Here is an 11628-nt window from a genome sequence, read left to right as displayed (position 1 = left end):
GTGTCCCCACGCCCCGCTCCGTCTCACAGGGCTGTCACCCCCGTGTCCCCGTGCCCCGTGTCCCCACGCCCCGCTCCGTCTCACAGGGCTGTCACCCTCCCGGTCCCCATGCCCCGTGTCCCCACGCCCCGCTCCGTCCCTCGGTTGTCACACGCGCGGTGACAGAAGCCCCGCCCGCAGCGGGGCGTGGCGCTGTGGGCGCTCTGACGTCACGCAGCGCTGCCATGGCAACGGCCCGTCACGTTGTCCGGTCCATGCGGGCGGGGCGGAGCCGCTCCCGCCTCAGCAGCGCCATGGCGGCAGCTCGGTGACACCGCGCTCCGCGGCCGCCCGGACACCGCAGGTACCTCCGCCCGGGGGATGCCCGCACACCCGGGCTCTGCCCGCGGGCAGCTCCGCCCGTGCCCCGCGGCTCCGCGCGCTCGCTCCGGGGCGGTGCCCGGTCCCCCCGGGGCTCCGCTCGCCGCGCCGGGGCCGGGGAGCCTCGGCCGGGCGGGGCCGCGTGGGGCGGCGGGCCGCACTTCCCGGCGCGGCGGCAGCGCCGGCCGCTCCCGCGGGGCTGCGGGCGGGCAGGAGGTTCCGGCGCGCTTCCCGCCCGGGCCGCGGAGCTCCAGGGCGGGCTCAGCCCCCGCGGGGCGGGCTCGGGCAGGAGCTCGCCGGTCCCGGGGAGGTCCCGGGGAGGTCCCGGTGCCGCGTCCGGCGCTGCCCCCGCTGGCCGCCCGGGAGCGCCGCGCCCGCCCCGCCCCTTGGGCGGCCCCATCCGCGGCGCGGGGGGGCATGGGCGGCACCACCGCAGCGCCAGGGGGGCGGGAGGAAGGCAGCGCTCGGGCGGCGCCGCCGGTAGCTGCCCCAGCGCCGTGAGAGCCCGGCAGGTGAAGCCCGGCAGGGACAGACCGCGGGAGGGCGGCCGGGGCGGCCGCGGGACGAGGGCGCGGCCGCGGGGTCCGCCGGCAGCGGCGGGGCGGGCGGGCGGCATCACCCGGTAGCGTCCCGCCCGCTCGGAGCACGGCGGCCGGGCTCCCGGGGCAGGGAGGGGCCGGGCAGGGCCGCGGAGGGTTCCCCGGGGTGGTGCCGGACACGGGGGTGCGGCAGGGAGCGAGAGGCTCGGCAGCGCGGGCGGGGCGGCGGCAGTGACCCCTGTGCCGGACACAACCGGGGGTCACTCTGTGCCGGACACAGCCGGGGTGCGGAGCGCCGCGGGGTCACTCTGTCCGGGGACGGAGCTGCTGGGGGTCAGGGACAGCCCGGGTGGGCAGTGCTGGCCGGGCGCAGGGCGGGCAGAGCGCTCCGGCCACCCCAGCAGCATGGGCTGGCAGTGTGTGCCGAGGGCAGCAACAGGCGGCTCCCCGGCTGGGGAATGGCTGCGGGAGCTCCCGCTCTCAGCTCTCTACCTGGCCAGAGCAACCCAACCCTCGTTTGGGTTCGGCATTCCCAAAATCGGTTCTGTGGCCAGGGGCTGTGACTTCCATGCCTTCCTGACTGCTGTGGCAGAGGTGAATCGGAAGGTGCTCCCCGTCTTTAGGAAAAGTGCAAAGTCATTAGGTGCTTTTCGTGTCATACTTTGTAGGTATTGCTGGTTTCCCCATCCGGATTTATTTTATTTTTTTTAAGTCTGATTTTTTTATTTTTGCACTTGTTGCTGCGTTTATCACCTTCTTTAATTTTTAGTTTGATTTCTGTTGGAAATTGTGAAAAGCATCCGAAATGGTACCAGATATAGATGTGGTAGACAAGTTTAATTTATGCTGTAATATTATCTGAACTAATGCAAAATAAGCCTCTGATCCTTTCCCTCCTGTTAATTACACAGTTGAGAATGTTGTCTTTTATTAGACTGGTTATTGTAGCTTGGAAAGTACATGACTTTCCAGGATGGTTTTCAGTTCTGAAATAAAAGCAGGGTAAGTCTCAAAGCTGAGTACGAGTTGAGGAAAAGAAGTGCTTAATTTAATTAGATATAATCAGTTTCTGAACAAACAGAGGAGTAGTTGCTCTCTGCTGGGTGGAGAGTACTGGGCAAGGAAGGGGAAAGAATGGCAAAATGGTGCAGAGAGAAGAGACAGGTACCAGCCTCTAAAACCTGCTGTGAAAGCATGGGAGAGATGAAAACTGTTCCTGTGGGGAGGAGTGGGAATATCAGGGACATGAGTCTGCAAAGTCATGGGAGTGTTCAGAGGAAAATCTGAAGCTGCTTCCTGACTTGTGTTAGAAAGATGGGAAGTGATGTAAAGGATGGTCACTAACCTGACAATGAAGTGTCAGCTGCAGGAGATGTAATTCCTGCTTAGGGCTGGGGGAAGTCTGAAGCCATGCGAACAGGAATAATAACTGTATCAACAAATTAAGATGAAACAAACCACATGACAAGCACTTACAGTCCTGAAAGTCTCTTAATGGGATGAGAACCTTTAGTAGGTTTTTGCAGTGTTTGTTTGTGATTCCTAAGCACGATAGCTGTGGTGAAGTTAATTTGTGCTTCCAAAGAACAGACTGATGTTATCTTGGAAGGAGGGGGCTAGGGAAATGAGGATCATGAATATATGGATGTGTCTCGCTGTGTGTCTGCTATGTCAAACTAGATTTTGAATTATTATTTCTTGAAAATGAGCAGTTTTTACAGTGGATAATGTAGATAGGTTACACAGATTGAATAGGCTGAGAACTAAGGCTGTTGTAATAGTATGTAGTAATTCCTTTTGTCTATTAATCATGAAAACAATGAGTTTCAGGTTACAGATAGGTCTTTTTCTCTCTTCTGTGTTGTTGAAGTGCTACAGCAAATAGCTGCTGCTCTGTCGCTACTTCAGCCCTCTCCTGAGTGCTGGGAAAGTTGATTTTGATGAACTGCTCAGGTCATTTAAATTAAGTGAAAAATTGTTGGCAGCAAATGTCATGTGTTACATTTATGTTGGATAATGAAAGTTTCAACTGTATCTTCATGTTGCTTAGTTGAGGACTAATATATCTGGTGTTTAATTTGTCCAGGTACTATAATTTTCCAGTTTCTAAAGAAAAATGTGGGACTCAAAAACCTTACTAGAAAACCCTGCAAAAATACTTTTGAGTACAGAGCTGCGTAGTTCTCTGCTGGACTGCAGCAGTGCAAAACCTTAGGGAACTTTTAAAAAATGGCACAAAATTGAATCTTACATGAATATAAGATTTTGAAGGTGAATAAGAAATACAAATAAAAAAATCCCCATGGTATGTAGAGATCTTCCTCAGCTACTCTCTTTTCTGCCAGAGTCTTTAATTTATGACTGTTGTGTTACTGAAGGCAGTAATTTTTTTTTTTAATCAGAAATCACTTTGAAATGTCTTATCAAACTAATAAGAAATTCAAGATCTCTGAGCTTGACGTGCAGTGCATGCTCCTAGAATGTCAATACTTCAGGACAGTGATAATGCAGTGATTGTGTTTTGTACTTAATACTGTCTGGAAATATCAATGCCCAGATTAATGCAGCTCCCAAGTGCCTGGAACTGGCTGTTTAGAAAGTATGCATAGTATTGCTAATCGGGAAAACATTTTCAAGTTCCACCAAAATTTTTCTGTTCTCTAATTGGATGCAGACCTGTCACTTACTTCATCTTCTGAAGTGTGCAATTAAATTTAGTTGTTATTGTTTCATTCTTGTACGAAACTTCTGTGTTTTGCAACGCAGAGTTTTGTAATAGAATTTACGTGATCTGAAACAGAACTAAAGCAAATGCTCCTGAATAACACAGAATGTGTGCTGTTCTCTTCAGGCTGTGGTTTGGTACCTGATCTTAGTGCAGAGGGCTTCATGGAGCTTTCTAGATAACAGGAGGCAGGGCTGTACAAAGCTGCAGCTTTAATTAGAAGGATGGCACTGTTTAGGTTTGGGTTCATGTCTTCAGCTGAGTTTGACCAACAGAACTGTGAGCCTGAAACAGAAGAGCAAGAGGGGAAGTTCTTGATGCTTTGAGCGAGTGTCAGCTTGGATGGCACCAGTGATCCTTGATGTGCTGGTTATTGTGAGTCACTGTAGTTACTGTGGGGCAGTGCCATAGTGAGAGCTGGGCTGAGGGTTTATAAAAGACAAAATTAATGCAAGTATTGATGGACATTGGCTGGCCAATAGTTATGCAGTTCATTGAAGAGAGTTTAATTTCATTTAAGATGTCTCAGCTTCCAAAAGTTTGTGAAACATGCACTGAGCCAAATTTTGATTCAGTTGCTGTAACTCTTCCAGTCTCTTGCCTTCTAAAAGGGCTTAAAGTGGGAAGAAGGGGAAAGACAGAAGTGCCTGATTGTATTGTATAGCAAAAGGCACTCTCAAGTCCCACCTATTACATAAAATTGGTTGTTCGGGGCAAAACAGGTTTGACAATTTGCAGGAACTATTTTTCCCCTCCTTGTTACGTTAGATCTCAGACAAATATTAATCATATGGATTTTCAGTGTAAGCCAAGGGTTTGAGTCATTGTGAATCCTGCTGTTTTGAAACATTAAAAGAGCTGAGTAATGTTAAGATTAAAATTATTTTATAAGGTTTTAATTTTCAAATGGGGTGGGGAGGGGAAAAAAATGGAGTCATCAAATCAATCCCAGGATTGAATGTGCCTCTTGAATGAGATTGAAGGCTTGGAGCTGCACTCAGTGACTGGCTTGGCAGCTTTACAAGAACAAATCACCTCCTCAGAATCAGCAGTGGGAACTCTTGGACCTGCCTGGTTTGTTTTCATCATGCAGGTATTAATTCAGGTGGTCAGCATCTAGTCTGGCACAGAGCATCCAAGCAGTTTCCAGATAACTTGATGAAATAATTCTTGTTGCATTTGTTTTTGTATATGTTTTTCCTGCCATATGTATACATATATGGGGTAATTATTTCTAACATAAGTTGCACTTGTGTAATTTTATGTTTGTATACTGAAATGCAATTTTTGTGGTATTTATGTGCATTTGAGGTCTTGCATTAAAATTAAAGATGCTCATTTATGATCTGTTGTTGACACGTGATATTTAAGATTGGTCTGTTTATAAGAAATATTTGATCTGAATGTTTTTCTGGTGACCCTTTCTGTCATGATTGATTGTTCATTTAAACTAGTGTTATTCCTAGTTTGGAAAAGGAAGACGTTCTTCTTCCTTCAGATTCTTGATTTAAGTTGAGCTTAGTTGTTACTGAGCTGAAAGAGGTATTCAGATTCCATGCATGGATGTTATGCTGTGATTCACACACTAAATTTTGAGCCTTAGTATGTATCTAGTGATTTTGATCAGTTTTGGTGATTTGACTTAAAGATTTTGACAGTGCAATGTAATGACACAGTACTAAAAATTAGTAAATTGGAGTACACTAGGTGTTAGGTAGTTAGTTCTATAGAAACTTCCACCCCCCAAAACTATTAATTAGGTTTAGGGTGATGTATTTATCTTGTGTTGATATTGAGAAGGCAGACTGGAGCCCTTTCCTTTGCTTGTGCCTGGTGCTCATGGGAAGATCAAGTTTTGTTGTATTCTCAACATTAGGCACAATGGGCAGATTTAAAAAATAGCACAGCAAAGTTTCCATGACAGCATTAAGACCAGATGCCCTAGAATTTCAAGAAATTAGTAATGATGTTAGTACCATTTTCCTTCCATTGAATGGTAGGAAGGACATAGCAGAGGGGTTGGGTGATCCTAACAATCTCAGGGGAGAAGAGTAGTGGTTTACAGGGAAGTGTGACAGCTTTTTACAGGACACTGAATGCCTGTTATTAAATCTCACCCACACTTGTTGGACAAGAAATTTCTCCGCTGCTCTTTCAAGTAGTTTTGATACAAAGTGTCTAAATAGAAAATGAATTGAAAATGTGGACAATGAGGGGCCAGAAAGTAAAATAATGGTTTTGGGTGCTACAAACACAACCTTAATTTCAAAAATATGCACCAGAAAAGGGGAAACCCCTCTTTTGTCTTGGAAGCATCCCAAAATAGGGAGCTGGATTATTTATTTATTTTTATACAGCAGAATAAAAATAAAATGCAAGGCCGAAGTAAATGAGTGCTTAATGATGCGAGTGCTTCACTGCAGTTCCTCACACTTTAGGAAAAAGTAGCTAATTTGGAAGGTCAGGTAGCTGGAGATGGGAAGTCATTAAGGCTTTTTTTTTTCCTGCTCATCTGTTAGACTTTCTTACAAGTGCAGCTAGATGGGCATCAAAAGCCAAACGTGCACTTTGAAAAGGGATGAAGTGAAGAAAGTTGAGTTTTCCTGATGGTGCTGCTTCGGCAGCTCGAGCAGTTCTTTGTTCTCAATCTCTACAGAAACCTGGTGGCCCTGAAGGAGAGCTTTGGTGACTGTGACAGGATGAGAGCTGGAAAGCCAACAACCTCAGCAAACAGTTGAATTGCTGCAGAGTTTCAGAGCTGTAGCTGTGTTTGCCTTTTCATTGATTCATCGCCGCGCTTTGCGTGCAGCTTCTGCAAGTAGGAGCTTCAGAATCTGTAGCCATTTTTACCAATCTGCCAGTCACCATTGCTGAGGAAAGCTCAGATGGTAGAACACATGTCTCAAACATTAAACCCAGAAGATTTCCAAGGGCAGAGTCTGCTCTGTGCTGAGGGCTGGAACAGAGTCAGTGATTCAGCTGAGCTGCTGTCCTGGCTCGCTGTGGCTGAGACATGCAGGGAGCATTTGCAGGAGCAGAAGTGCAGTGGATTAGAAAGAGCCTTCAGCAGAGCAGGTTGTGGAGCCATGGGCTCTCTCCTGGCCATGGTTCCTGACTAATTATTCCTGTCTGTAACCTTAGGCTTTGTCTCCACAGGGGAAGTCTGCTATTTATAACCTAGTGAGCATCGTGTGTACATAAAAAAGTTTTCATATAAAAAGTAAAAAAGTGATACTTTGTGGAAGGCTGCTGTGGGTTGGTATGTTGTACTTCTTTGCAGCAGCAGCATTTTGTTTCTCTTTTATCCTCTTCTGTTGGAAGCTTCATCTAGGGTCACTTTCTTTCCAGGCAGATGGGTAATTTCTGATTTTTGACCAGTTAAAAATTACTCCTACTACAAAGACAGCCCTTATTTGGAGAACCCTACGAAATGTGGAGGTAGGAACACAGTGCCATTTCCTTAACATCTTAAATACTGGATGTGGTATCTTCTTTAATAAGTGACTGTTTGAAAACAGGCATTACTGCTTAAGAAACATCAAAAGCATTTCCAAGGAGTATAGATTATATATCAGTCTCATCACAAGTGGTGACAGAAGTAGCTACACAGCCCATGTACTCTTAATCCTATAGCTGCGTTAGTAGGGTGAAAAAACAGTACATAGAGTTTTGACTTTGTAGCATTGGATTTCTGATCATTCTGTAGAGTGAGGTTTTTGATAATTTTTTTAAAAGCATGTGTATCTTGTGTAAATGTGAATCTCAAAAACAAAAGAAAATTTAGTAAAGCCTACTAAAGTAGCCTGAACTCTAGTCTGGAAAAGAACCTAATTTGCATGGCTTCGAATCACAACTAATTGACCAGAAATATATTGTGAACCAAAACCAAAATTAAAATCAGACCTGAGGGCAATACTTTTATCTGATCTTTGGAAAATCAGTATAAAGAAAAACGCAAATGTTTGTATTTTCTTGTTTTCCTGTGAAAGGGTCCATCTGTAAGCTGAGTTCAGCTGTGTGGTGATGTGCAGCACATAATGCCCTGCTGTCACTCCGGTACCAAGGGAGCATGGTGGGCGCTGCGTGGGGAGGAGAGAAGGGTGCTAGGGACCATGTATACATCAAATGCATGGCTTCTCCCGAGCTGCTGAGACATCTGAAAGGATGCAGTGTGTGAGTGTAACTGGTACTGCTGGGCTTTCTGCTCCTCAAGAGTGTGAGAATGCTCCACTTTCACGAACTGTCAGCCAGAAATTATTGCGGGCGAGTGAACAATCTGAGTTGAATGGAAGCACTTTTCCTTTATACACTATAGTTTCTCTTAATGTGTATCTTCTCCACTGACTTTAAACCTGAAATTTTCTGTGCACTTGGTGCTTTTCATGCATACTGTGCAGTCTGCTTGCTCTCAGATAACAGGAGGCTGCTTCAGTAATCTTTTGTGCCTGTAGGTGCCAGACCAGATTTTATATGCATAGCACTGCTTGGCCCTACATGATGCCACTTCAGTAAATACCAGTGCATTAGCCCCTTAAAAAAATCCAAAGTCAAACTTGCTTGGAGATGGATTTAAATGTAAATGAGAGTCTTTCAAAATGACTTTGAATTGTCACTCTGCAGTACACTTTTCCTAGTAAAATGTTAGAATAGCTTCTGGGTATGGCTGGGTATTTGAAAAGACAAAAACCCTCAGCTCACTCTGTATGTGTGTCCACCTGTCTGTCCTCAAGGAAGAAATTGGACTGGAACCATCTCTGTCTTCTTACTTAAGGTAATATCTTCTGCTTCATTAAGATCTTTCTTGCAATTTCTTATGTGTTTTGAATTGCAGAACCAATAATAATTTGTTCAGTGATGGACTGTCTTGAGATCAGTGAACCAAGTTTTTACTGGGGCGTCATTGTTATAGTCACTAAAGACAGGAAAATTTGAATTTCACATGAAGTTCTGTTTGCAGGGAGTGTGATAAAAATAAATCTGTGCTTATGTACCAAAACATTTTGACCTGGAAACAAACATAACGAATATAAGATGCAAGAATGTTAATTTTGGAAAAATCACTGTTGGACTGTGAAATATTCATGGCTTTAAAAAATTCCTTCCTTCCTGTGCTTTTCTCAGCCTTATGCTTAGCGCTGAATTTCTTGAGGCTTTTTTTTCTAGAATCTGCTGTGTGTGGGCTAAGAGTAAGGCCTTTCTGTATGTGTTTTATGAATGTACTTGGCTTATACTTTAGCTGGGTTTTAGAAATAAACTCTCATATCTCTGAGCTTAAGACATCAATCTCATGAACTGACAGCCAAATGAAGGGTAACAGTCTCAAGTCAGCAATGCTTTTATACAAGTAAACCTAAGACTCACTTCAGTTTGATTTCTAAACTGATGTCCTTTGTCTGTTTTGCGACTGCTGTCAACAAGGTCAGTGTTTGTTGGTGTGTTTGTCCTCCATGGAAACCATAATCAAACCAGTCACCAAACCCAATGTGGGCCATGCCCTGCTGTGTTGGGCTGCTCCCTGTGGGTCACAGGGTGCTTTGGGTTGGAAGGGGACCTTGAAGATGACCCAGTTCCAGCCTGACCAAACCGTGTGGGTTTGCTCTCTGTGAGCAGTGATGGCTTCGAGATGCGGCAGCACCGCAGGATGTGCTCAGGCTGCTGCTTCCTCTGTGGCTCAAAAACACTCAAGGATGATGTTTACAGTGCTCAAGTCTGAAGGTGAACACAGGAGTTTATATTTGTCTTATTCAGATGACTTCTGTTTATAACTCTAAGTAGCTATTGTGGTAAATAGAAGTGTTTTGATGTGGCAGGCTTTATTTCAAAGCCGTATTAAAATCACCGGCTGAGTGTGTAAAATGGCACATATTTCTGTTCTTTATGATGAGTAGGTCCGAGGTGTTTTGGTGAAAGGAGGAAGGAGCAATGCTGTTGCTTTGAAACTGCTTGTGCCACCTGGTTGGTGGATGGGGTTGTGTCCCTGATGTAACTGCTCAGGAAGAGGCAAGACTTCAATCCCACTCGTTTGGAGTTTGCTTGAGTCTCTCCTGTGACATCTCCTTTCCAGCTGTCCATGTAATTTTGAGCACACGCATTCATCAGTCCCTGAAAATTGGGGATGGTATCTCTTAGAGGAATGAGTGTTCAAGCAAGTTCTGCTCATACCCTTCCTCTTGAGAGGCGTTGGTTGATTATTTCCTGTTTTTGTACCAAAGCTATAATGGAGACGTATCACTTTAAAATACTTCCAAAATGTGCAGAAGTGCAACAATAGCACTGACCTCAGCGAGCGAGGTCACACCCAGGCTGCTTCCTGTTTTCTTCTTGGGGAGACCAGAGGCCCTGAGCATGGGAGAACTCTCCTTTGCATCTGCCTGGGGATCGGAAATCAGAGTGGCACTTCATTCCTTCTGACAAAATGAACATTTAAAAATCTTAAGGAAAAGATTCCGTTAAGATTTCTAGGCATATTTTCTTAATGATAATCATTTTTTAAGGTAGTAATCATTATTCTCTTAACTGGTATGTGTAAGATGTTGTGCAGTTAGTGCACTCAAAAGTATACATTAAAGATAAAGAAACTAGGGAGATGCACTGAAGAGGTTTGAGAGGAGAGGGAAAGAGCAAGGCACACAATGGAGCAATTACAGCCCTTGTATACTGTTAATTCAACTTACCCCAGCATAACTCTGCTGAGATTCGGATATTGACCAGTATAAAAGCTCCTTGCTTTGTTGTCTTTGTTTATTGATGCAGTATAGCTACAAGTCAGAACAAAGAAGGCTTGGGAGAGTGGATAGCTGGAAAGGTCTCTGAAACAAAGGAGAGGCAGCACAGGGCCAAGGTATAGTAAAAAAAGCCATTAAATGTTTCATTCTCCTCAGTGGAGAGCTGAGTGTGCGTGTGTGGTTCTCAAACAGCTCTACCACAGAAAATACACTATGTAAAATTCCACCTGAAATACTTTTTGTGTATGAAGGTGTATAACTACAGCACAGCATTAATGCATTTACTTTAAATGACTGTTGTGCAGGCAGAGATTTCACTTGATGTAGGGCTTTGGTCCACCGTGTCCAAGTCTGTAGATTTTGAAAATGTGAAATCCATTCTTTTCAGGCTGTAAGAAATAAAACCTCTCTCTGTTCTTCCTCTCTATTCGTGGCTTTGGGGAGACATAAATGACTGGGCAAAGCTGCCAAAGTCTTGTTTAGTGTCACTAAATGAAAAAAATGTGTTATCAAAATCCTCTCTGGCACATCCTGAATATTTAAAGTGTTGGTCTGTTTGCGCTGGCAGGGCTCAGCTTCAGAGCCAGAACCCATTGTCCACAGCCTGAGTGTCTGCGAGGTGCCAGTATATCTCCCTTGAGAGAGCTGGAGTAGTTCTTGGTGTCTTTTCCCTATATTTAGTACAGTGCTATAGTTAGCATTCCTTATGTTTAGCCACCTGTGTGATCCCTAGTAGGGCTGATCACATGAAAACTATGTGAAGCCTCCTTTCTTCTGCTGTCTATTGATCACTTTGAGCTCTTGCTGCATAGGAGTTGAAAACCTGAGCTTGATACGTCTAGGTAAGCACTTCTTTCAGTTCTAAAGGACTGATTTTTTTATGAAATTAAATTCTTACCTAAATAACTCTGGTTGACAGCTGTTAAGAATCCAGTGAAACAGACTGTTTTTTCTGCAGTTCCTTTAATCTCTGTATATTTGGCACGAAAATAGCAACGCTTTGTTGTGGGGAGGGGTGTAGTTACACTGCTCCAGTAACTCTTGCAGAGAAAAGGGTGTTTTGCCAGCCACAAAGTTTTGAGTCCCCAGGTTGCAGGGAGAGTCCTTTGGAGACAAGACCCTGGGGTAATTTGTCACTGCCTGCCTGTATAATGAAGAATTAAACTCTTAGCAAATGATGCTGCTACTGAATCAGGAATAGTGTAAGGAGTAATTTGTCTGTGGAGCACTCAAGCCTGCCAGTGGGTTTCTTGGCACTAGATATACTGTGGAATCTGAC

At 45.1% G+C, this 11628-nt stretch overlaps 1 protein-coding gene across 1 annotated transcript in view; it reads left to right on the top strand.

Moving 5' to 3' along the window:
* The first annotated feature begins 226 nt into the window (after positions 1-226).
* Positions 227-11628, top strand: part of GNB4 (G protein subunit beta 4) — a 30700-nt gene continuing 19298 nt past the window's right edge. Inside the window, exon 1 of the mRNA XM_085069083.1 lies at positions 227-343. The gene's annotated coding sequence lies outside the window, so the exon portion shown is untranslated. The remainder of the gene's footprint in view (positions 344-11628) is intronic.

This window comes from Lichenostomus cassidix, chromosome 9 (genome assembly GCF_008360975.1).
Source record: "Lichenostomus cassidix isolate B80296 chromosome 9, HeHo_3.0, whole genome shotgun sequence".
Taxonomy (NCBI): Eukaryota; Metazoa; Chordata; class Aves; order Passeriformes; family Meliphagidae; genus Lichenostomus; species Lichenostomus cassidix.
Note: the sequence above shows the minus strand (reverse complement) of the source record. Positions and strands in the feature narration are given on the sequence as shown.